Genomic DNA, 23108 nt, shown 5'->3' on the forward strand with positions numbered 1-23108 from the left:
AAAACAGTTACAGTGGCTGCGAAGGAAAAATGGAACCAGGCACCCTAAACATTGGAAGGACTGATGCTGCAGCTGAAACTCCAATACTTTGGACACCTGATGCGGACAGCCGACTCATTGGAAAAGACCCTGATGCTGGGACAGATTGAGGGCAGGAGGAGAAAGGCGCGACGGAGGATGAGATGGTTGATTCAATGGACATGAACTTGGGCAAACTCCAGGAGATGGTGAGGGACAGGGGGGCCTGGTGTGCTGCAGTCTATGGGGTCGTGAAGAGTCCGACGCGACTGGGCGACTGAACAACAACAACCCTAAACTGAGCAACTGAGTGATCTCCTATGGCAATGTCTCTGCACCCTCTGGGCACATTTGCAAAAATATGAATTAAAAACTAATTGTCACCTCTTGATTATATGCACCATTTCATCAGCTGAGAAACTATCAGTTTTCTGTTGTTTCCTCCTCAATAATGAGTGCTATAAAGACTGGGGCTGTACCGATCTCTATGCCTAAGATATTTATTAGCACACAGCAGATGTATAGTAAAAATGTCTTGCGCTAAATTAATCCTGTAACCTTTACTTGACTTTCATTTAGGTTATCTGATTGTCTCTTTGGAGAAGGAAATGGCAACCCACTCCAGTATTCTTGCCTGGAAAATCCCATGGACAAAGGATCCTGGCGGGCTACAGTCCCTGGCTTTGCAAGAGAGTCGGACACCACTGAGGGACTAAAGAACATTGTCTCCCTAGAAGCCTCTGCTTTGTCCTATTTCTGGAGAGTCTGCCCCTGAACTTCCTGGTGTCAGCCTCTTCCAGACAATTCAGATCTCAGAGCAAATGCCACCTCCTCAGAAGGCTTGTCTGACCATTCTCATTTCACCTCCATCGTGTTATTTCTTAATAGCACTCATCTCTATCTGATAGTACCCTTTTTGGTTTTTTGTTTTGTTTTCTTTCTTTGTTCTGTTTTCTTTGATCCCACTAGAATGTAAATTCCATGAGAGCAGGGGTTTAGTTCTGTATTCTCATCTATCCTCACCTTCTATAGCATTTGGCATCTTGCTGGCACTCAAGGAAGATTCAGTCCATGAAAGAATGGCTCTGTCCACAGGGCTTACAGCATCTCAGTGAGTAAGGAATGTTTATTGGTTTTTACAGATGAGGAAGGTCCCCCACCAGGAATCCAACCCATGCCCTCTGAAGTGGAATCTTAACCACTGGACCACCAGGGAAGTCAGGCATTTAAAAAGTTTTTTTTTTCTATTTCAAATAACTATTTATTTATTTTTTGGCTGTGCTGGGTCTTCGTTGCTATGCGGGCTTTTCTCTAGTTGTGGCGAGCAGGGGCTGCTGTCTAACTGCAGTGCATGGGCTTCTCATTTCAGTTGCTTCTCTTGTTGCAGAACCTGGGCTCTGGAGCTCAGCTTCAGTAGTTATGGCACCAGCCTTAGTTGCTCTGTGGCATGTGGGACCTTCCTGGATCAGGAATTGAACCCATGACTGCTGCATTGGCAGGCGGATTCTTTACAACTGAGCCACCAGGGAAGCCTTTAAAAAGTTTTGAGATAGAGAATGCTCATTATAAAAAGGTTGTACTAATTTGCACTCTTATTTCTTCACACCCTTGCTCATATTGTCAATCTTTCTTATTTATGCCAGGTATTTCGTTGTTCTAACTTGAATTTTCGTGATTATGATGAGGTTGACTATTTTTTCAGGTGTTTATTGGCCATTTACAGTTTTACTATGAGTTGCCTTTACATATCCTTTGCCCATTTTCCTACTGGGATATTATTTCTTATTGATATATAGAAACTATCTTTATATTCTGAATATCAATCCTTTGTTAGGACTGTAAGCATTTTTTCCCTGTGTGAGACTTGTCTTTAATTTTTAACTTTACTCACAGTGATGCCTTGAAAATACCCTGACCTCCCATGACTTTTCTTGCTATTTGTCTGTTTACTGCAGAGTCTTACGTGGGGAGAGCATTACACTGTGCTTCCTGGAAAATCTGCCAGTGGCAGAGGAGGCCTAAGGTTGTCTTTTCTCCCTGCCTTTTCTAGGAAGTGGATTGTTTCATTTTTTCCAGCTGCTGTTGCTATCAGAGTTTGTGGTTAAAGAAGCAACCGGAGGCAGGACCATGCCTACTTTGTAGGTCTTTGCAAGGACTTTGTCTTCAATTCTGAATGAAATCAAGAGCACAAAAGGATTTGAGCAGAGGTCTAGCATAACTAGACTTATGTTTTAGAAATTTGACTCTGGCTGCCACAGGGAAAGGAGGGCTATTAAGAGACCAGCCAGGAGTCTACTGTGACAGTCTGGACAAGAGATGATGATGGTAACCTGGACTGATGTCAGAGAGCTGGAGGTGGTGAGAAGTGGAATATATATGGAGTTGGAGTCAATAGGACTTGCCAATGGATCGGATAGCGGTGTGAAAGGAAGAGAAAAGGCAAAAATATGCCAAGGTATTGGGCCTAAGTAGTTGAATGCTTTTGCTCAGAAAGGAAACAGAATATTTAGACTGGGCGACATTTGAAGCCAGCTCAGAGGAGCCTGGCGGGCTAGAGTTCATGGGGTCACAGCGTCAGACAGGACAGCGCGCACATGCCATGGGACGACGGGACGTTTCTGCTTTGCGTCTCCTGTTTTGCAGGGCTGCGCCTCGGTGCCGCAGTCTCCAAGCACAGTGGACACCACTCTCTGTTTCCACAGGTCTTCAGAATTGCCTCTCCCAGACGTTCCAACTTCTGATTCCCCTCCACTCCCCCCCGCACTGTCCTCTCACCCCAGGAAGAACAGGAAGTCCTGCGCCCCCACTGCACCCCAGGCCCCTGCCTCCTTTGTCCTTCTCTGGAGTCTCCATACACACAGGGTCCCCGGGGGCTGGGATGCTGGAGTGATGGGGGTGCTGAAGGGCTGGAGAGCCTCTCTCCTTTCACTCCGTCCTCCTGTGGCCCTTCTGCCAAGGCTTTTAGCAGCTCTGCTTGCATTCTGCATTAGCCATGAGAGGAGAAGGGAACAAAAAGCAGGACAAGAGGCTCTTGTTCTTTCTCCCTTTCTAGCGGAGGCTGGTGAGCTCTCTTCACTTCTGTTTTAAGTGGCAGACATTTCTTATCCTGAGAGTTATATCACCACCACCACCCCATCACCACCATCATCATCATCATCGTCATCATCAATCTTTAATCAAAATAATTGAAACTGTGGAACTTCCCTGGTGGTCTAGTGGTTAAGACTTTGTGCTTTCACTGCGGGGGGCAGGGGAGGGTGGCAGAGGTTCCATCCGTGGTCTGGGAACTAAGATCCCACATGCCACATGGCGGGGCCAAGAAACAATTGAAATTGTCATTTAGTACATATTTACTGTACACCAGACCACATGTCACTCATTTCGCTTAGGTCATCCCATCCACTCCCCTGGGTAACCTTGTGTGTTAGGTATTATCCCCGCTTTACACACAGAAACCGAGACTAAGTCTCACTCAGCCCTCTTGTGGAAACCTCACCCTATTCTTTCCTTATGAGGTTCACTTCTTTGTAAGTCTTCCTTTATTGTAAGACCTTTATTTTATCTTACTTTATTGATATTTGCAAGAAATGTTCAGTTTCTGCTTGCAGTTCCTCAGCTTTCAGATTTCAAACCCAAAGTCTTATCAACTGTGTGAAGATGTACCTTCCCCCATGTTCTTGGCTAAATGCTTCCTGCCCCAGGAAGCTTTTTTCTTGTTTGTTTTCTTAACCTTTAGTGAGTCTGCAACCTTCAGTCTTTCTCAGACATTTTCCCACTGCCTCTTGCACTTAAGACTCAGTGCTCAGACAACTGGATGAGTTTTGTTCTGTTCGGTTTCGAGGTGGGATAGGGGGATAATAACTTTCCAAATTGGGGTCAAGAGGAACAAGGCAGCAGCTGTTTGAGCTTTTACTATTTTACTCATTTCTTACCAAAAATCTCTCTGTGTGTCTCTTACACACACACACACACACACACACACACACACACACTCACAGCTTTCTCTTGACTTCAACATGTTTGGGGAGAATTGCTCTTGTTTGAGTGGCAGAAAAGAAAAATACAGGTTTTGGAATGTGGCTGATATGGGTTTAAACAGGCCGTCCCTCACTCTGGCTGGTCTGGAAACCATGGGGAGCGAGAAGGGGCTAAAATCTAGCTCTTCTGGCTCAGCCAAGCCCTGAGACCCTGGGACCCAAGGACCCCAGCATAGGGCTGCATCTGCTAGGAAAGGAGTGTCTTTTTCTCTCTGACCCAGAGGTCTTGCCTTTTTTTAAGACAAACCCCTTAGAAAGGGAGCCTGGTCCTAATTCACACAAAGGTGCCTTCTGGTAGCAGCAACCCATGGTTCACATCTCATTTTTACCCTACGCTCAAAATGTGACTTTAGACAAGTGACTTCACCAGTCTCTTCTTGTTCAGCTAATCTTTCTAGAACACTGGCTCTGTACCAGGTGCTGTGAGGAGTGTGGCAGGACCAGGGTGAATAAGCCATGCTTCCTGCTTCAGACAAGCCTGCTGTCTAGTTGGAAGGAGGCGTGTGTGCCCAGTTGAGTCTGACTCTGTGAGCCTGTAGACTATAGTCCCCACCAGGCTCCTCTGTCCGTGAAAATACTAAAGTGGGTTGCCATTTCCTCCTCCAGGCAATCTTCCCAACCCAGAGATCAAACCCAGGTCTCTTGCGTCTCCTGCATTGCAGGCAGATTCTTTACCATCTGAGCCACCAGGGAAGCCAAGAGCAGAGTCTGTGTTAAATAAGAAGTTTTTGACTGTCTAGTGCCTTGCACATATTAGAGTCTTAATGAGTAGGTGTTGAATGAGTGAGTGAATGGATGGATGAGTTAAGCCGAAGTTGAAGTCCTTCTGGGTGTTCCTGAGATGGGAGGTTTGAAGAAGGTCTCCGGAGAGGAAGAAAAAATGGGAAATACATCAGTCCCTCCCCTTTACCGTGCATGTGGCTGCTTCGACCACAGAGCAGAGCCCTGTGGAGCGTGTGCCTTAAACCAGGGGTCCCTGCGGGCTAGCCTGTTCCACCTTCTCAGGAGCAGGACAGGGGAGGATGGCTGGGGTGTGAGTGGGGGTGGGGGGGTTACAGGAAGAGATCCCAGAAGAGGATTTCTCATGTTACTTGCTGGAAATGAAGAGTCTGGGTTCCCACCTCCCCCTAGGAGGCATAAAAACAGTAAAAAAAAAAAAAAAGGGAACATAAAAAAAGTCTTAGCTGCAAGGAAAAGCACTCTTCTTCCCATGAAGGCAATGAAATTAGAGGCAATTGTGAGACACAGAGATTCGATCAAACCTAGGGAGGCTTTCAGGTCGGGGAACCAGGACTAGCTTTGGAGATGAAATAGCTGGTCCTCCCCTCCAGCACCCAGTAATCGCCGCTCTGTTGTGACAATTGAACAAACAGTCCTTCCTGGCCCCACACTGGGCTGCCTTGTAATAGGGGCACCTGGAACAGGAGGAGGAGAGAGGTGGCCTGGCCACCCACAAGACACGAGCCTCTCCGTAGCCACCATCCCCTGTATGGGGGCCTGGAGCCCATGAACTGTGGGGCTGCGAGGGCAGAAGGCTAACAAAGGTGCCTAAGCCAGGGCTCCGATCAGCTTAATAGACCACGGGCCACTAGAGGAGCTGGGAGGAGTCAGGGGCAATCTGTGGGGGAGGGGCCGGCACCCCCTCCCTCTCTTTCCCTCTGTTTCACCCACAGAGGATCCGGATAAGTAACTCACACAGGAAAACAGAAAGTGGACCGGGGAAGGTGCTGGTTTAGGGCGGCACCAGGCCATGAGGATACACACAAGTGACAGCCAGTCCTGCTGTTCCTTAGCTGGGAAAGAGGAAGTGATCTCTAACCAGGTCTGGAGCATGGCTGTCCAGGGAGCAGGCAGCGGAGGGGACAGTAGGTGAGAAAGCACAAGACAAGACATACCTTCTAATGTTTTTCATTTTCACATTTTACACTTTGTGTTTTCACTACTAAAAATTTTATAGGTAAGACTGGGAACAGCTACCAAGAGGATGCTGGTTATAAAAAAGAAGGGTGGAAGATCAGGCAGCGATTAAAAGGTCTCGGATGAGTCTGTGTTGATTGGAAAGAATATTCATTACTGCCCTTAAGCGAAGGAATTCTACTGTTTCCCTCTATTTCTTTGTATTGTTCACTTAAGAACAGTAGAATTCCTCACTTAAGAACAATAGAAGGTATTTCACTGGAAAAGCCCCTGATGTTGGGAAAGATTGAGGGCAGGAGGAGAAGGGGGAGACAGAGGATGAGATGGTGGGATGGCATCACCGACTCAGTGGACCTGAGTTTGAGCAAACTCCGGGAGATAGTGAAGGACAGGGAAACCACAGGGTCGCAAAGAGTCAGACATGACCAAGCGACTGACGCTTTCACTTTCAGGATTAATACATACACATTACTAAGTATAAAATAACCAGCAAGGTCCTACCGTACAGTACAAGGAACTCTACTGCATATCTTTTAATAACTAATGGTAAAGAATCTGAAAAGTGAAGTGAAGTGAAGTCGCTCAGTCATGTCCGACTCTTTGCAACCCCATGGACTGTAGCCTACAGACTCCTCCGTCCATGGGATTTTAAGGCATGAATATTGGAGTGGGGTGCCATTTCCTTCTCCAAAAGAATCGGAAAAGGTATATATATATATACCTTTTCCGATTATATATTATATATTATATATAATATTATATATTATATACAATATTATATATTATATATATATATTATATATATTATATTATATATATATATATATAACCAAATCACTTTGCCATACACCTGAAACTAACACAACATTGTAAATCAAATATATTTAATAATTTTTTAAAAAAATTCAGCAGCTTGACAAGCTCTTTATGCGAGCATTTTTCTGCATGGTGCCTGGCTAGGCACTGAGGGTGGGGGAAGCAACACAAGAACAAGATGAGCTTGCTCCTCAGTGTGATTAGAGCACAGGGCTGGTGGAAGAATGGAAGGAAAAGCACAGGGATCTTTGAAGCGTCTCCACTGCCTGGACTTGTTCTGTAGGAAGAACGGAAAGCGGGTGACAGGAATAGCGTTGATCCTTAGAAAGATCACTCAAAGGGCAGTGAGACAGACAAAGAGGGTGGGAACCAGGACCAGAGTGATGGGAGAGTCTGGGTCATCCTTCCAGGTGATGAGGGCTCAGGCCAGGAGGTGTGTCCAGGGATCCCCTCTTATGGATCAGCAGCCAGGGAACAAGATGAATCACTCCTTTCTCAATCCCCTGAAAGAAGAGTGTCCCCTGGACCAATAGTTCTCAATCATGGCTGCCTGATAAACACAACCAGGGAGCTTTAGAAATGCTGAACTCTGGGTACCGCCCCCCCCCCAAGTATTCTCTTTTGTTTTGCTTTGTTTTTGGCCACGCTGCATGCATGTAGGATCATATTTCCCTCAGTTCAGTTCAATCGCTCTGTTGTGTCCAACTCTTAGCAACCCCGTGGACTGCAGCACACCAGGCCTCCCTGTCCATCACCAACTCCCATAGTTTACTCAAACTCATGTCCATCAAGTCGGTGATGTCATCCAACCATCTTATCCTCTGTTGATCCTTCTCCTCCTGCCTTCGATCTTTCCCAGCATCAGGGTCTTTTCCAGTGAGTCAGTTTGCATCAGATGGCCAAAGTATTGGAACTTCAGCTTCAGCATCAGTCCTTCCAAAGAATATTCAGGGTTGATTTCCTTTAGGATGGACTAATTGGAACTCCTTGCAGTCCAAGGGACTCTCAAGAGTCTTCTCCAACACCACAGTTCAAAAGCATCAATTCCTCAGTCCTCAGCCTTCTTTATGGTCCAACTCTCACATCCATACATGACTACTGGAAAAACCATAGCTTTGACTAGATGGACCTTGGTTGGTAAAGTAATGTCTCTGCTCTTGAATATGCTGTCTAGGTTGGTCATAGCTTTTCTTCCAAGGAGCAAGTGTCTTTTAATTTCATGGCTGTAGTCACCATCTGCTGTGATTTTGGAGCCCAAGAAAATAAACTATCAGGGATCAAACCTGCGCCCCCTGCTAGGAAAACACAGAGCCGAGCCTCAACCATGGGACTGCCAGGAAGGTGCCCATTCGCAAGCATTCTGATTTAACTGATCTGCTATGCAGCCTGGGCTTGGGGATATTTCAGAGCATTGGAGGCATTTTAAAATGAAGTAGAGTTTGAGAGCAACTGTTCTAAGCATCATCCAATGCAACAGGAGACAAAGGGGTCTGTGCCCAGACAAGTGCTCCACCTCCTCCTGGAACAGATGCTAAGTAACCACAATGATGCTAAGTAACTTGCCTGGTGGCTCAGAAGGTAAAGTGTCTGCCTGCAATTCGGGAGACCTGGGTTCAATTGCTGGGTCAGGAAGATACCCTGGAGAAGGAAATGGCAATCCACTCCAGCACTCTTGCTTGGAAAATTCCATGGATGGAGGAGCCTGGTAGGCTACAGTCCATGGGTCCGCAAAGAGTCAGACACGACTGAATGACTTCACTCTCTTTTTTCTTTAACCTCACCGACCACTCTCTTATCAGACTCTGAATTTGGCAGTTTTCTGGGGGAAGTGACAACTGTGTCCTATGAGAGTATTCAGCTGTTTGGGCTCAGTATTACCCATTACTTTCGGCCTTCCAGAAACTTGTTAATCACTTAATCTATTGTGGGTCCCTCTTCCTGTTCTCCTCATCATTATGAGTCTGTTTCCTTCTGTTCATCGCCGCAGGAGTTAGAGAAGGGGAGAGGAAAACATAAGTGTGCAAGGAGCCACACTGACCTGGAGGCTCCTTTCTGTCATTTACAGGAGCAGAGGTTCTGGGAAAGATTGTGGCTGTGGGGACATTCACCCTCCCTGGTCCCCAGAGGTTGAATATAAGAAAAGGACCACTTTAGGTATATTCATAAAGAAGCTGGGTTCTATCCCAAGACGCTGGGTTGGGCATTTGGAACTGGAAATTAATATTTGCCATCTGTAACCAAAAACCACAGAGTTTCCCAGGTGGTACACTGGTAAAAAACAAAAACAAAAACAAAAACCCGGCCTGCCAATCCAGGAGACGTAGGTTCAATTTCTGGGTGGGGAAGATCCCCTAGGGAAGGGCTACCCACTCCAGTATTCTTGCCTGGGGAATCGCATGGACAGAAGAGCCTGGTGGGCTATAGTCCACGGGGTCACAAACAGTCAAAAAAGACCGAGCCACTGGAAACACACACACACACACACATGGCCAATAACCACAGTAGCTGGATGTGAGGTTGGCCACCCCATCCAGAGGCCACCCAGAGTTACACTCTTCTTCCTTCCACCCCATTCATGAAAACTAAAGACTAGAAGTCCTGGCTCAGCTCAGGAGGGCAGAGAAGATAGAGGATGACCTCTGCAGATGTCCAAGCCCCCCAGTGTGACCGCAGTAAGACCAATCACCCTCTACTCCAACTGGAATCTCCCCTATGGGCAGCCAGGGAGGGAGTTTTATAGCCCATCCCCCTGGCAGTCTATAAATGGTGTTTCGGAGGCACCCAATGTCCTTCTAGGAACCTAGCCAGCAGCCTTTGTCAGGGATCTGGTACAATGGGGACCGAGTGACAGCCAGCAGCTAAGGACTAGTGGACGGCCTTCTGACCAACTGGGGCAGGTTGAAGAGATGGGAGGAGGAGATAGTGGAGTGGGGAGACCTTCTCCTGCCACCTTCTGAAAACATTACTGTCCGCTGGGGGCTGGACCCCTCAGGGCATCTGATAAGTGGTTAAGTCAGCTGGAGCACCTGCCCTGCCATCTGGCACTTGCATCCTCCAGACAGGGTCACCCAGGCCTCCTTGCTCACTTTCTCGAGGCCAGTGGGCTGCAGGGGTCCTGAACAACTGCCAGGGGAAAATGAAAACCCCCAAAGTCCCCAGAGCTATAAGGCAGAGCTCTGGGTTCTCAGGTAACACTTCAGGAACACTGCTTTAATTTCATTAAGAGATGGATTTTTAGCAATAATGAGCCCTCCCTGAGGCTCCTGGGAGTTTAAACACAGGTTAAGTCTAGTCTCAGTGAGATAACAGGGCAGCGTGATTGGATAAAAGGGGCTGGAACAGGGAGAGTTTAAACAAGACTGCCCTCTCTCCATTATCAGACAAAATGGGAACTGCAGCCCAGAGACAATCAATCATCTCAGATGCTGGGCTTGAGGATCTTATCTACTGACCAATAGCCTTATTCCCACCTCTTCTGGGCTCTGGAAACCATAGCATTTGGGGAGAAAACAGTGCCTGTGTTAGCAAACCTTGCTAAGCTCTGTCTAGTAGCATATGACCCACTGATGTATATGCTTAGCTGTTCCAATAGAGTTCCGATTTGTGTTAAGAAAAACACAAGTGGAGCTGCTGGAAATATCCTGTATCTTGCCTTGTTGTTATTTAGTCACTCAGTCATGTCTGACTCTTTTGCGACCCCATGGACTGTAGCCTGCTACACTCCTCTGTCTGTGGGATTTCCCAGGCAAGAATACTGGACTGGGTTGTTGTTTCCTTCTCTAGGGGATCTTCCCGTCCCAGGGATTGAACCTACATCCCCTGCTGAGCAGTCAGATTATTATTCACTGAGCCACCAGAAAAGTCCCTGGATGATTTGATGTTTTACAAATGCATAGTCTGTGTCCTGCCTTGGTGATGATTATACATACAGACGAACGCATTTGTAAAAACATCAACCAGCTGTATGCCTAAATGTCCTTTATACATGTACTGTCTCTGTGTTATCCTTCTACTTTAGAATGTAAAAGAAAAAATCTATTTAAAAAAAGGAACGCACAACTGAATGTTGCTAAGCTCTTAGGTTTAACACATACCCCCATCCCACAACCAAGGAGCCCAGGCTGTGTGTGCACAACTGGAGCCTTAATGCTTGGATCTCTGCTTGCTGATGCAGGGGTGGGGCCGGGGAGGGGGGGTGGGGGGCTGTGGGGGGGTTGGGGGGAGTGGGGTGGGGGTTGATCAGTAGCAAAGATGACATTTGGAGGAGGCGTATCTGTGTTTGCATCTTGACTCCTCTCTTTGTAAGTCACTCTGGGCAAGTCACTTGGCCCCTCCGTGCCTCAGTTTCCACACCTGTAAAGAGGGGATATTATTGACTGCCTTACCAGTTGTAACTGATCAAAGACAGTTCAATGGAAAGACGCTGGCACGTGGCAGATGTGCAGGAAATAGCAGCGCTGGTCAGGGTGTAGTAGCTTGCCCCTCAGGAGCCTGCTTCTCCTGCTTACCTGTTCTTATCTCAGTTTGACACACCCAGCATCTGAAACGAATTTTGATGTTGCGTGGCAGCAACTCCTCTCTCTCTCCACTTTCTCTCATGCACTCCATGATTTTCTGGTCCTGACTCCAACTTCAGAAGTCCTTCTTATAACCTTTGAGCTGTCCCCTGTTCATACTGCCACCTACTCCAGCAAGAGTGGGTCAATCTTTTTACCGTCCAATCCATGAGATCACCCAAACCCCATTGCTGCGCTCAGTGTTCCCAGCAGCAGCCCTGGTCACACCAGCCTTGGTCCCCACCCCATCTGTGCATTCAGGAGACCCTGGGCTGGGATTTCCATGGTGAATGAGGAGAAGGTCAACAGCATACCCAGCACTTGCCAATGGAGACCAGAGGGTGTCTGGTTCTTAGGACCCAGGATATGGATGAGACAGACTCAGTGCCTACACGCTGAGCCACTCAGGAATTCTGATCTGTCCAAGATGAGGTGTTGTGGATGTACATGCACATATCATGGGCATCAGTGTCCATCTGAGCACATCCTTCCCCAGCAAGCATGCCTGTGCTGCAGAGAATTTACCACCTCCTCAAGACTAGCCCCTTCCTCTAGGAAACATGTAGTTTTCAAAACCGCTCCTTCACGTACACACTGCTATATTTAAAATTTATAACCAACAAGGTCCTACTATATAGCACAAGGAACTCTGCTCAGTGTTATGTGGCAACCTGGCCGCAGGGGAGTTTGAGGGAGAATGGACACATGTATATGTGTGGCTGAGTCCCTCTGTAGTCCACCTGAAACTATCGCAACATTGTTAATTGGCTATATTACAATATAAAATATAAAGTTAAAAAACACTACCTCATAATGGGCCCACATTTGCTTCTGCCTCATGGTACACCCAGGACCAGACTAACCCCTTTTTTATACTCTCAGATTCCAAATATTTAAAGACAACCACGTCTCCAATTCTCTAAAGGAATCTTCTCCACATTAAAGATTCCTTCAATAGTAGCTCAGACACGAGTCTTGCTACCATCCACCTTGCTATGCCCCGTCCTGGTTGCATCATGGAGACAGCAAGAGGTAAAATTAAGAAATGACGGCTATTTTCACACCAGCTCCCAGGCGCCCATCACAGACCCTCCTCTGTGCTCTTTACACCCTTTTACAGTGCCCCCCCCCCACCCTTCTATGATTGATTGCTGGTTCACACTAATTAGGCCTTGCTGGGACTGCGTCAGGAGCGAGTGCTTTGCCATTTTCTTTAAGGAAACCATGTGATAGGCCAATGGGCTTGTGGTTGCCAGGCAACCTTGATGATCCTACAGAAAAGACCAAGAGAGCGGCATGGCCAGAGAGCCTAGTTAGCAGCTATTGAACGTGAGCCTCTGCTCCACTGAGAGGTGCAAGAAAGGCCTGGCTGGCATTGACTCAATTTGCTCCAGCTGTCTTTTTAAATGGAGTGTGTGTGTGTGTGTGTGTGTGTGTGTGTGTGTGTTAGGGGTACATATGCAAAGCGAGCTGGGAAAGAAGAAAGGAGTATTAGGCTTTAAGATGGAATCACCATGAAGGATATTGTGGCAGGATTATTTATGAAATATCACACTTTATCTGTTTACACTTTAATTTTCTTTTCTGTCTCCTTAATTCTAGTAGCTGAGCAGGACTTGAAATTCCTTAATCAGAACAGGACAGAATGCAGAAACAGCCTATAGGCAAAGGCCTTTCCCCTCTAGGAAAATATTAAGCCACAGAACAAGGGATAATGGGAGGAGTCTTGGAAGGGGCAAGGTAGGGGGTAGAGTCTGTCCCTGGGAGAGTCCCGCAGGGTCCTGCTCGGATTCAATTTCAGGTGGGTTGAGGCACCTGGGCTCCCAACCTCACCAAAGGATTCCTTAAGCCATGTGTAGCACAGGACCTGGTGGTGAGAAGTAACCGTGTGGGCGGTCAGTGATCCTTGGCTTCAGGGAAACCCAGGTGAGCTGGGGAGTCATCCCAATGCCTTAGCATCTCCAGCAACCTGGAACCTTTGCACAAGTCTGATGGTAGGAGAGGAAACAATGATTTATACTGGATTTCCCTCACTGAAGCCAGAGGAGGACTTGGCAGAGTGGGCTTGATGTAGAGTGGGGAAAGCTCTTTAGGTGGGCAGCTTGGTAGTATGACACTCGGTAATTTCACTTGTCATAAGAGGTCACATTCACTGTACATTTAACACCTGCCAGGCAATGCTGTAAGGACTCTCCTAGTCACACGCTCACCAGCAATAAGAGACTATGTGTATATTCTACATGCTTGCCATCAGAGAATGTTAACAGTCTTTAAAAGTTTTGCCAATCTATTATTGGGAAAATGGTATCTCATTGTTGTTTTAATGTATAGAATACTGAGTAGCGATCTTTCACTTCCATTTCTGTATTGTTTGCATTTTAACAATGAGGATGTATTTGTGTACTAACTTGTGTATGTGAAACTGAAAGTTGCTCGGTCATGTCCGACTCTTTGTGACCCCAAGGACTTTAGTCTGCCAGGCTCCTCTGTCCATGGAATTCTCCAGGGCAGAATACTGGAGTGGGTAGCCTATCCCTTCTCCAGTGGATCTTCCCCACCCAGGAATAGAACTAGGGCCTCCTGCATTGCAGGTAGATTCTTTACCAGTTTAGCTACAAAAGTAAATAAAAATCATATTCTTTATGCACTTAAGAGCATGACTGAAATATATAGACCAAAAAATGGATAGAAAAATAAAGTAAAACCAATAAACCCACAAGGTAGAAGGTTTTGACTGTGTTTATTGGATACTACGTAAAAATAAGAGACTTGATAACACAATTACTTAGGGAATAGCTCAGACAGTAAAGAATTTACCTGCAATGCAGGAGACATGGTTTCAATCCTGTGTTGGGAAAATCCCCTGGAGAAGGGAATGGCAACGCACTCCAGTGTTCTTGCCTGGAGAATTCCATAGACAGAGGAGCCTGGTGGGCTAGTCTGTGGGATCACAGAGTCAGACACAACTGAGAGACTTACGCTTTCACTTAGCATAATTAAATTTGATAATATATAAATGTATATTGCATTTATACATACATGCATATATGCACACAAAGACACACAAAATTTAATAAAACGATGTATACATACACAGCATATAGAGAGCAGTCTCAAAAAATTGACTCTGTCTTAGGCTACAAAGGAAAACTGGACAAATTCTAAAATTCAAAAATCATACAGAGTACAAAACCTCTGAACACAATGAAATAATATTCAAGATTAATAATTTTAAAGGGATAACCAAAATATTATCTACCTAGACAAATTAAATATTCCCCTAAATAATTCTTTCCTGGTGGCTCAGCGGTAAAGAATCCATCTGCCATTCAGGAGACCCAGGTTCGATCCCTGGGTCAGGAAGATCCCCTGGAGGAGGTCATGGCAACCCACTCCAGTATTCTTGCCTGGAGAATCCCCATGGACAGAGGAGTCTGGAGGGCTACAGTCCATGGGGTTGAAAACGGTCGAACACGACTGAGCGACTTTCACTTCACTTCAAATAATTCTTTAGGGTAAGAAAAAAAAAATCAAATTACAATTTATATAGGAATGAAAGACAACAAATTGGTTTGAAGATTTAAATGTAAACAAAACTAGACAAACTATGGATAATTAAAAAAATAATCTTAGCACAGGAAAGGCCTTTCTAAATATGACATAAACCGCAGATACCCCAAAAGACTAATACATTCAGCCACCACAGAATTTTTAAAAGTTATACGTGACAAAGACCTCAATAGGCAAAAGCAAATGATAAACTGGGGGAAGAAATTCGCAACTTATATCACAGACAAAGTGATCATTTCTTTGTATGTGAAGACCTCCTGGACTTCCCTGGTGGTCCAGTGGTTAAGAATACAAGTGCCAATGCAGGGGACACGGGTTCTATCCCCGGTCTGGGAAGATCCCACATGCTGCAGGACCGTTAAGCCCGTGCACTACAACTACCCTCCCACCCTCTGGGATCTGCCCGTGCACTACAAGTTAAGCCCCTCCCACCCACAGTTAAGCCCGGGCACTACAAGCCCACCCTCTGGAATCTGCCCACCACAACCAAGAATAGCCCCTGCTCTCTGCAGTGAAAGCCCATGCACTGCAGTGAAGACCCCGTGCGGTCATAAAAGGCTAACATCACCAGCCATAAGATGATACCACTGTGGTCCCCCTGATATGATGCAATGAGAACACAGGATCGCTCCTGTCTGGATAGTCACAGAAGTCCCCACTTGTCTTTACAGGCCAACTAAGAGGGGGTGTGTGTGTGTGTATGTGTGTGCACGTGTGTGTGTTTGACATAAATTGCAAACCTCCAGTTCACCTCTGGGTCCCCTGGAGTCTAAAGCTCAGAAAGGTCATTGAGCCACAGAGCCTGGAGCAACAAAACATTTTTTACCAAAAGGAAATATTATTTTAGCATGAAATCCTAGCCAAGGCTGCCAGGGGCTGTGGAGCCCAAACCTATAAAACCAAGGTCCTTGGAGCACTTAATGAGATTTCCCACCTGATGAGAGGACAGCAATGATCTGAGATTTCCCCAGGAAACTGGTTTCTCCCAATCCTGCTGAAGGGCTGAGCTCATTTTAGTAATAACAGTGAGGATCAGCAGTAGTCAGTCAGCCATGGTGCATCTCCTGTGCATATTAATTAACTCATCAATTTCCTTCCCAAGGGCAAGAGAAGACAGAGGCCCAGAGGCAAGTCTCCAGAGCTTTCCTGCCTCAGGGATGCCGGGAACTCACTAGTATCCTCTCTGAAACGGTCTGCCTCCTAGACAAACTAACTGATCACTTCTACCTGCTTCTTTCTGTTGCAGCCTCTGGCATTTTCCACTAAAAGGCTCCCCTGATGGATAACACAGAAGACTGCCAAAGTTGTGATTTATGCCCACCGTTAAACCCAGGACCTTCTCACCCACCTCCTTAGGCAAAACGCCTTTATCTGCACTGCTTAGAACACCCTGGGGACACATGAAGGGGGAAATTGAGTGCTGTCTCTTTGTCTATAACCTAATTTAAAATTAGTGTGTGCTCTAGTTGTAAATCTTAGATTAAGCTGTTCTTAGCTCATTATATTTTTGCCATTTCATTTTATGTGATAACAATAGTATCAGCATTAAGCAGAATTTATAGTTTTCAAAGTGCTCTCTGGTGTGTAAGTGTATTTGATGCTCACTAAAATGCTATTAGAGAGAAAAGGAAGGGTCGCCAGTCCTATTTGAGTAAAGAGAACCTGTAACACAGAGGTTAAAGGGCTCTCCAAGGTCAAATATCAATTTCTACCATGAAGCAACCTTGTGCAAGGATTGTGTCTACTTGTAAAAATAAATTATTAAGTATTTCAAAGGAATGTAAAATATAGAAAATGTAAAAGCCACATTGTCTATCTCCCAACTGTTAACATATTTCCTTCAGATTCCTTTAAAAAAGTAGATAAAAGGATACAGATAACAGTTTTTAACCACCCCATTTTCTCTCTTCCTTGCTAGAGGTGATTGCTATCTTAAGGTTGCTATCTATCTGTCCATCCTTCTGTCCTTGTTATTAAGCATTTACTACTCTGTAAACTCATAAAACATATATTAAGATTATGTGTACAGTCTTTTTATTATTCATGTTATAGTTTTTTAATCTTTTTATAACTTGCTTTTCTCACTGAACAGGTTTTCTAGATGCCCAAGTTAATTAATGCAGAGCTGCAAGTTAATTGATCTATGTATTCTCCCCCTGAACTATAGTATTTAATTGCATTAATAGACTACAGTTTATTTATCCATTCTCCTGTGCTGTGCTGTGCTTAGTCACTCAGTCGTGTCTGACTCTTTGCAACTCCATGGACTGTAGCCCGCCAGGCTCCTCTGTCCATGGGATTCTCCAGGAAAGAATACTGTCATAATCCACAAATATGCTATGTCTCTCCATTTATAAGGTCTTCTTTTAAGACTTTCAATAACATTTTAGAATATCCTCAATGAGTAACACATCATGATTAGATTTATCCCTAGGTATCTAAGAATTTTTCTTGTTATTCTGAATAAGTTCATTTATTAAATTATCTTTTAAAATAAGGTGTTATGCAAGAATGCTATTGATTTTTTAAAATTGAGAAATAGGATCTTCCATGGTGGTGCTGTGGATAGGAATCTGCCTGCCAACGGAGGAGACAGGGGTTTGATCCCTGATCTGGGAAGGTCTCACACACTACAGCGCAACTAAGCCTGTGCACCACAACTACGCAGCCTGTGCTGTAGAGCTGGGGAGCCGCAACCACTGAGGCCACGGGCTACAACTACTGAAGCTGTGTGCCTAGAGCCGGTGCTCCACAGCAAGAGAAACCACTGCAGTGAGAAGCCCAAGCACTGCAAAAAGAGTAGCCCTAGCTCACCGCATCTAGAGAAAGCCCACACAAAGCAATGAAGACCCAGCGTAGCCAAAAATAAATAAATAAATACGTATTTTTTAAAATTGAGAAATATTTCACATGACGTAAAATTCACCCTTCTAGGGTATACAATTCAGTGGTTTTTAGAATATTCACAAGATGAGTAATTCTGGAATATTTTCATCACAACAAAAAGAAATACTGTACCCAATGTGATGGGTGATAGTTACATTGACTGATTTCTAGATTTTAAATCAATCTTGCATTTCTGGAATCAATCCCTCTTGATCATGGTGTATAATTCTTTTAAAATGCTTCTGATTTTGATTTTCCAATATTTTGTTGAGGCTTTTTGCATCTATACTCACAAGGACTGTTAATATGTAGTTTTCTTTTTCTTACAATGTCTGTGTCTGTTTTGATAGGAGGGTAATATTGGCTTCAGAGAATGACTTTGAAAGTGTTCCCTCTTCTATTTTTTGGAAGAATTTGCAAAGGATTGGTGCTAATTCTTCTTGAAACAGCAGAACTCAACAATGAAGCCACCTGGTTCTGGGCTTATCTTTGTGAGAAGTTTTTTGATTACTGATTTGATCTCTTCACTTGTTGGGGTCTATTCAGATTTTCTATTTCTTCTTGAGTCAATTTTAAACATTTGTGTATTGTTAGGAATTTTCCATTTCATTTGTTATCTAATTTTTTGGCATGCAATTGTTCATAGAATTCTCTTATAATGTTTCCTATTTCTGTAAGATTAGTACTAATGTTTCCTCTTTCACTCCTGATTTTAGTCATTTGAGTCTTCTCTTTTTCTTGGTAACCTACTGAGAGAATTGTTAATTTCTATGATCTTTTAATGGAGAAGGCAATGGCACCCCACTCTAGTACTCTTGCCTGGAAAATCCCATGGACGGAGGAGCCGGGTAGGCTGCAGTCCACGGGGTCGCTCAGAGTCGGACACGACTGAACGACTTCACTTTCACTTTTCACCTTCATGAATTGGAGAAGGAAATGGCAACCCACTCCAGTGTTCTTGCCTGGAGAATCCCAGGGACGGGGGAGCCTGGTGGGCTGCCGTCTATGGGGTCACACAGAGTCGGACACGACTGAATCGACTTAGCAGCAGCACCAGCGTGATCTTTTAAAATAACCACTTTCAGTTTCATTGATTTTTCTCAATTATGCTATTGATTTTTGATATTGATATTTTATCAAATAGTCTTATTAGTTCATAGCATTTGTCTGAAGACTCTCTTACATTTACTACAAAGATGATCCTGTATTCTGAAATGAGGATAATTTGGCATCTTCATGGTTCAGTCTAGTACCATATTGATTACAAGTAGTCACATTCCTGACTTCAAAGAGAATGTGTCTTTAATTTCAATATTAAATGTGATGTTAGCTATGACTGCCGCTGCTGCTAAGTCACTTCAGTCGTGTCCGACTCTGTGCGACCCTATAGACGGCAGCCCACCAGGCTCCCCCGTCCCTGGGATTCTCAAGGCAAGAACACTGGAGTGGGTTGCCATTTCCTTCTCCAATGTGTGAAAGTGAAAAGTGAAAGTGAAGTCGCACAGTCGCGTCGGACTCTCAGCGACCCGATGGACTACAGCCCACCAGGCTTCTCCATCCATGGGATTTTCCAGGCAAGAGTACTGGAGTGGGGTGATACCCTTTATTAAGGAGTAGCAATTTCCTTTCATTCCAGATTGGCTAAAATGCTTTATCTTAAATCAATATTTAATTTTATCAGATGTTTCTAGATACATTCAGTTGCTCATAAGAGTTTTTCCTTTACTCTATTAAAAATGAATTAATTTACATAGATTTTTTCCAAATGTTAAAAATTATTACTCTCCTTGAATAAGAGTTATTACATGAATTTGGCTTACTAAAAATTTATTTAGGATCCTCTGCACTTATGTTTATAGATTAGAAGGGCCTCTACCTTTATTCCCCATATATCCTGTGGTTTGTTGTTGCTGTTTCTTTCTGTCTTTCCTTCCTTCCTTTGGTTCTCTCTCTTTCTTCCTTTTTTTCTTTCTCCTTCTTTGTTTCCTTCCTTCCTTCCTATTTCCTTTCCTTCCTTCCTTTCTTTTCTGGTAAGAGTGGTTCTGTAATACAGAGATATCCTGTTCCTCCAAGTTATGGTAGAATTTGGTATAAAACCATCTGAAGCTGATGGTTTATGTGTTTTAGGACAGAGCATGCTGGATTTTTGTTAAAGATTCACCAATTCAATTATATCTTCCTGGCCAATTAATAATCATTAAAATCATTGTCATGCCTCATTTAATGCTTTTTGCTTTAAATTCTGTGCTAGTCATTACACCAAGCTTGTTTTGGTTAGTATTGTCCAAATATACTTTTTCTTAACTCTTGATGTTCAAAGTTTCTATATCCATGTGATTATGAATGTCTCATAATTTGATTATAGGTGGAATTTTTAGAAGCTGTCTGAAAGTTTCTTCTCTTAATAGGAAGATATAATACGTACATTTATTGAGATTAGAAATATTAAAATTACTTCTACCATCTTATTTATTGTTTTTGATTCATCTTTTATTTTTTCTTCTTCTTTTCTTTTTCTTTCTAACTTTCCACTGATCAATCTAATTTTCTTCATTCTTTCTTTTCCCTCTACTAGTTTGGAAGTTAAACTTATCATTTCTGTAATTTAAGGTGTTTTCTTAACATACCTGATTTAGCACAATAGAAAGTTAATAAATAAGATATACTGAAATAAAACAAGAAATTTGAGCTCTTAAACTCTATAACCACCCTCCTGTTTTTCATGTAGTCTGTATGAATCTCATTTTTCATAATTTCTTGAGTTATTCTCATATTTTGGTCCCACCCATTTGAAATTAGAAATTATTATTTTTATATTTTATATGTTATGTTGGATTTATGAACACATTTTCTAATTTCTTTTTCTTTTTGGCTGCCATGAGGCATGTAGGATCTTAGTTTCCTGAGCAGGGATCAAACCTGTACACCATGAAATGGAAGCTCACAGTCTTAACCAATGGAAGTCTTAACCAGGGAGGTCCTCATACTTTCTAATTTCTATTGTCCTTATTACAACTTTCATCTCATTCCTTCTTTTGACCCTCAGTATTTTCATTATCAAAGCCCATCCTTCGACTTCCCTGGTGGTTCAGTGGTAGAGAATGCTTCTGCCAATGCAGGGGACACAGGTTCGATCCATGGTCTGAGAAGACACCACATGCCTCAGGGCAACTGAACCCAGGCCCCATAGCTACCGAGCCAGTGTTCTATAGCCCACGGACCATAGCGAGAAAAGCCACTGCAATAAGAAGTCCATGCACCCCAGCTAGAGAGTAGCCCCTGCTTGCTGCAACTAGAAAAAGCCCACACACAGAAACAAGGACCTAGCACAGCCAAAAGTTAAACAACAAAAGAGCCCATCCTTTTGTGGCTCTTGTAATGAAGAAAGGCTGTTAAGCTCTATAGTTTCAGGTTCTTTAAAATATTCTTTATCTCAAATTTACTCTTGAATAATTGTTTAGTTGCGTATTGAATTCTAGATGACATTTCTTTTCCTCCAGCACTTTGAAAATGTCATTTTGACCTTAATGATAAGAGCTAGTTAAAAATACTAACAATGCACACATTGTTTATTATTAATGTGTCTTTCATCTTCAATTACCCTTATGATTTTCTTTTTGTGTTTGATGTTCTGTAGGCTCACAATTAAGTGTCTGGGTGTGAATTTATTTTTTATTTATTATTCTCAAGACTTGTGGATTCTTTAACTTGAAGAGTCATGTTTTTTTTGTTGTTGTTTTTTAAATAAATTTTGGAGAAGTCTTAGCTATTGTCCCTTCTAATATTGATTCTCTTTCTCTATTTTCTTCTCCTGGAATAGCTAATAGAAATATTTTAGGCTTTCTCATTTATTCATTCTTACCCCTTAATATTTCTTTCTTATTTTGTATCAATTTATTTCTCAGCTAAATTAAAAATAATTTCTTTCACTATCATTCAGCTCACTAGTTCTCTCTCTCCAGTACAAACTAATCTGCTGCTTAACCTATCCATTAAAGAAGTTTCATTTATTCAAATTCGGTTTCTCTTTAATATATTTCTTCATTTCGAAAATGATTGCCCACTCTTTCAGCATGGTTTCTATTCCTTCTTTTTAAGACCTTAAAAACTAGGTATATTTTTACACCTAATTTTATACTTTAATTTTTTAAAGCTTACCGATTGTCCTACTATCTTTGAATGTGATGACTGGCTTATTACACTTGGCATAATGTCCTCAAGGTTTATCCATATTACAGCGTGTGTCAGAATTGTCTTCATTTAAGGCTGACTAATATTCCATTGATGTATATGCTACATTTTTTATTCATTCACGTATTGAAGGATACTTAGGTTGCTCCCCTGGTAGCTCAGATGGTAAAGAATCTACCTGCAATATGGGAGACCTGTGTTCGACCCCTGGGTCAGGAAGATTCCCCTGTAGGAGGGAATGGCTACCCACTCCAGTATTCTTGCCTGGAGAATCCCATGGGCAGAGGCTATAGTCCATGGGGTCTCAAAGAGTTGGACATGACTGAGCAGCTAATACTTTGGGTTGCTTCTGCCTCTTGGCTTTTATGAGTAATGCTGCCATAAACATGGGCATTTAAGTATATAATCACCTCCTTTTCAAAAAAAAAAATCTCCTGGTCTTGCACAGTTTCCCACACTTGGGGAAAATGATTAATTTTCCATTCTTTACAGTGTATCTGTGGTACTTTTAGAATTGCCCAGATTAGCTGAACCATCAAATTATAACATATATTTATTTATATATTTATAATTCTCCATTATTAGATTTGAATGTCCCACAGGTAAGTATAGTCTACATTTTAGAACTGCCTTTCAAAGGACCAGTGTTCATTGCCAATGTTATATTTATTTTCTCTTTATAGAATAATAGTCTCTCATCTTTAGATATGATGCCATCCCACTAAGTGTTGGGTTAATCCTTGAAATTAAATTTTCACTCTTTTGGGATCTGGGAAGGGTTGAGAAATACTTGCTACTCATTTGGGATGAACACTGAGAGAGCCTTAGTTCACTGTGATGCCCACCGTGTGTGTACAGGTGAGATAACTGTGTTCGCTGCACTTGTTCTCTGATTCCACATTTGAGATGTGTGGTTGCTGTCATGGGACAGGGGCCTTCTTAGTTACCAACAGCAGGTGAGCCTCTCAGATGCTGTAATCTAATTTCATTAGCTTACAGGATAGAAAAGCTTCATTCTGAAATGTTAACCCACCTAGAAACTCAGTAACACCTTCAGAATGCCTGACCTTTTCATAATCTTTTTTTTTTTTTTTCCACCACGGCATGTGGCACTTCT

This window comes from Bos taurus, chromosome 21 (assembly GCF_002263795.3).
Source record: "Bos taurus isolate L1 Dominette 01449 registration number 42190680 breed Hereford chromosome 21, ARS-UCD2.0, whole genome shotgun sequence".
NCBI classification, from domain to species: domain Eukaryota; kingdom Metazoa; phylum Chordata; class Mammalia; order Artiodactyla; family Bovidae; genus Bos; species Bos taurus.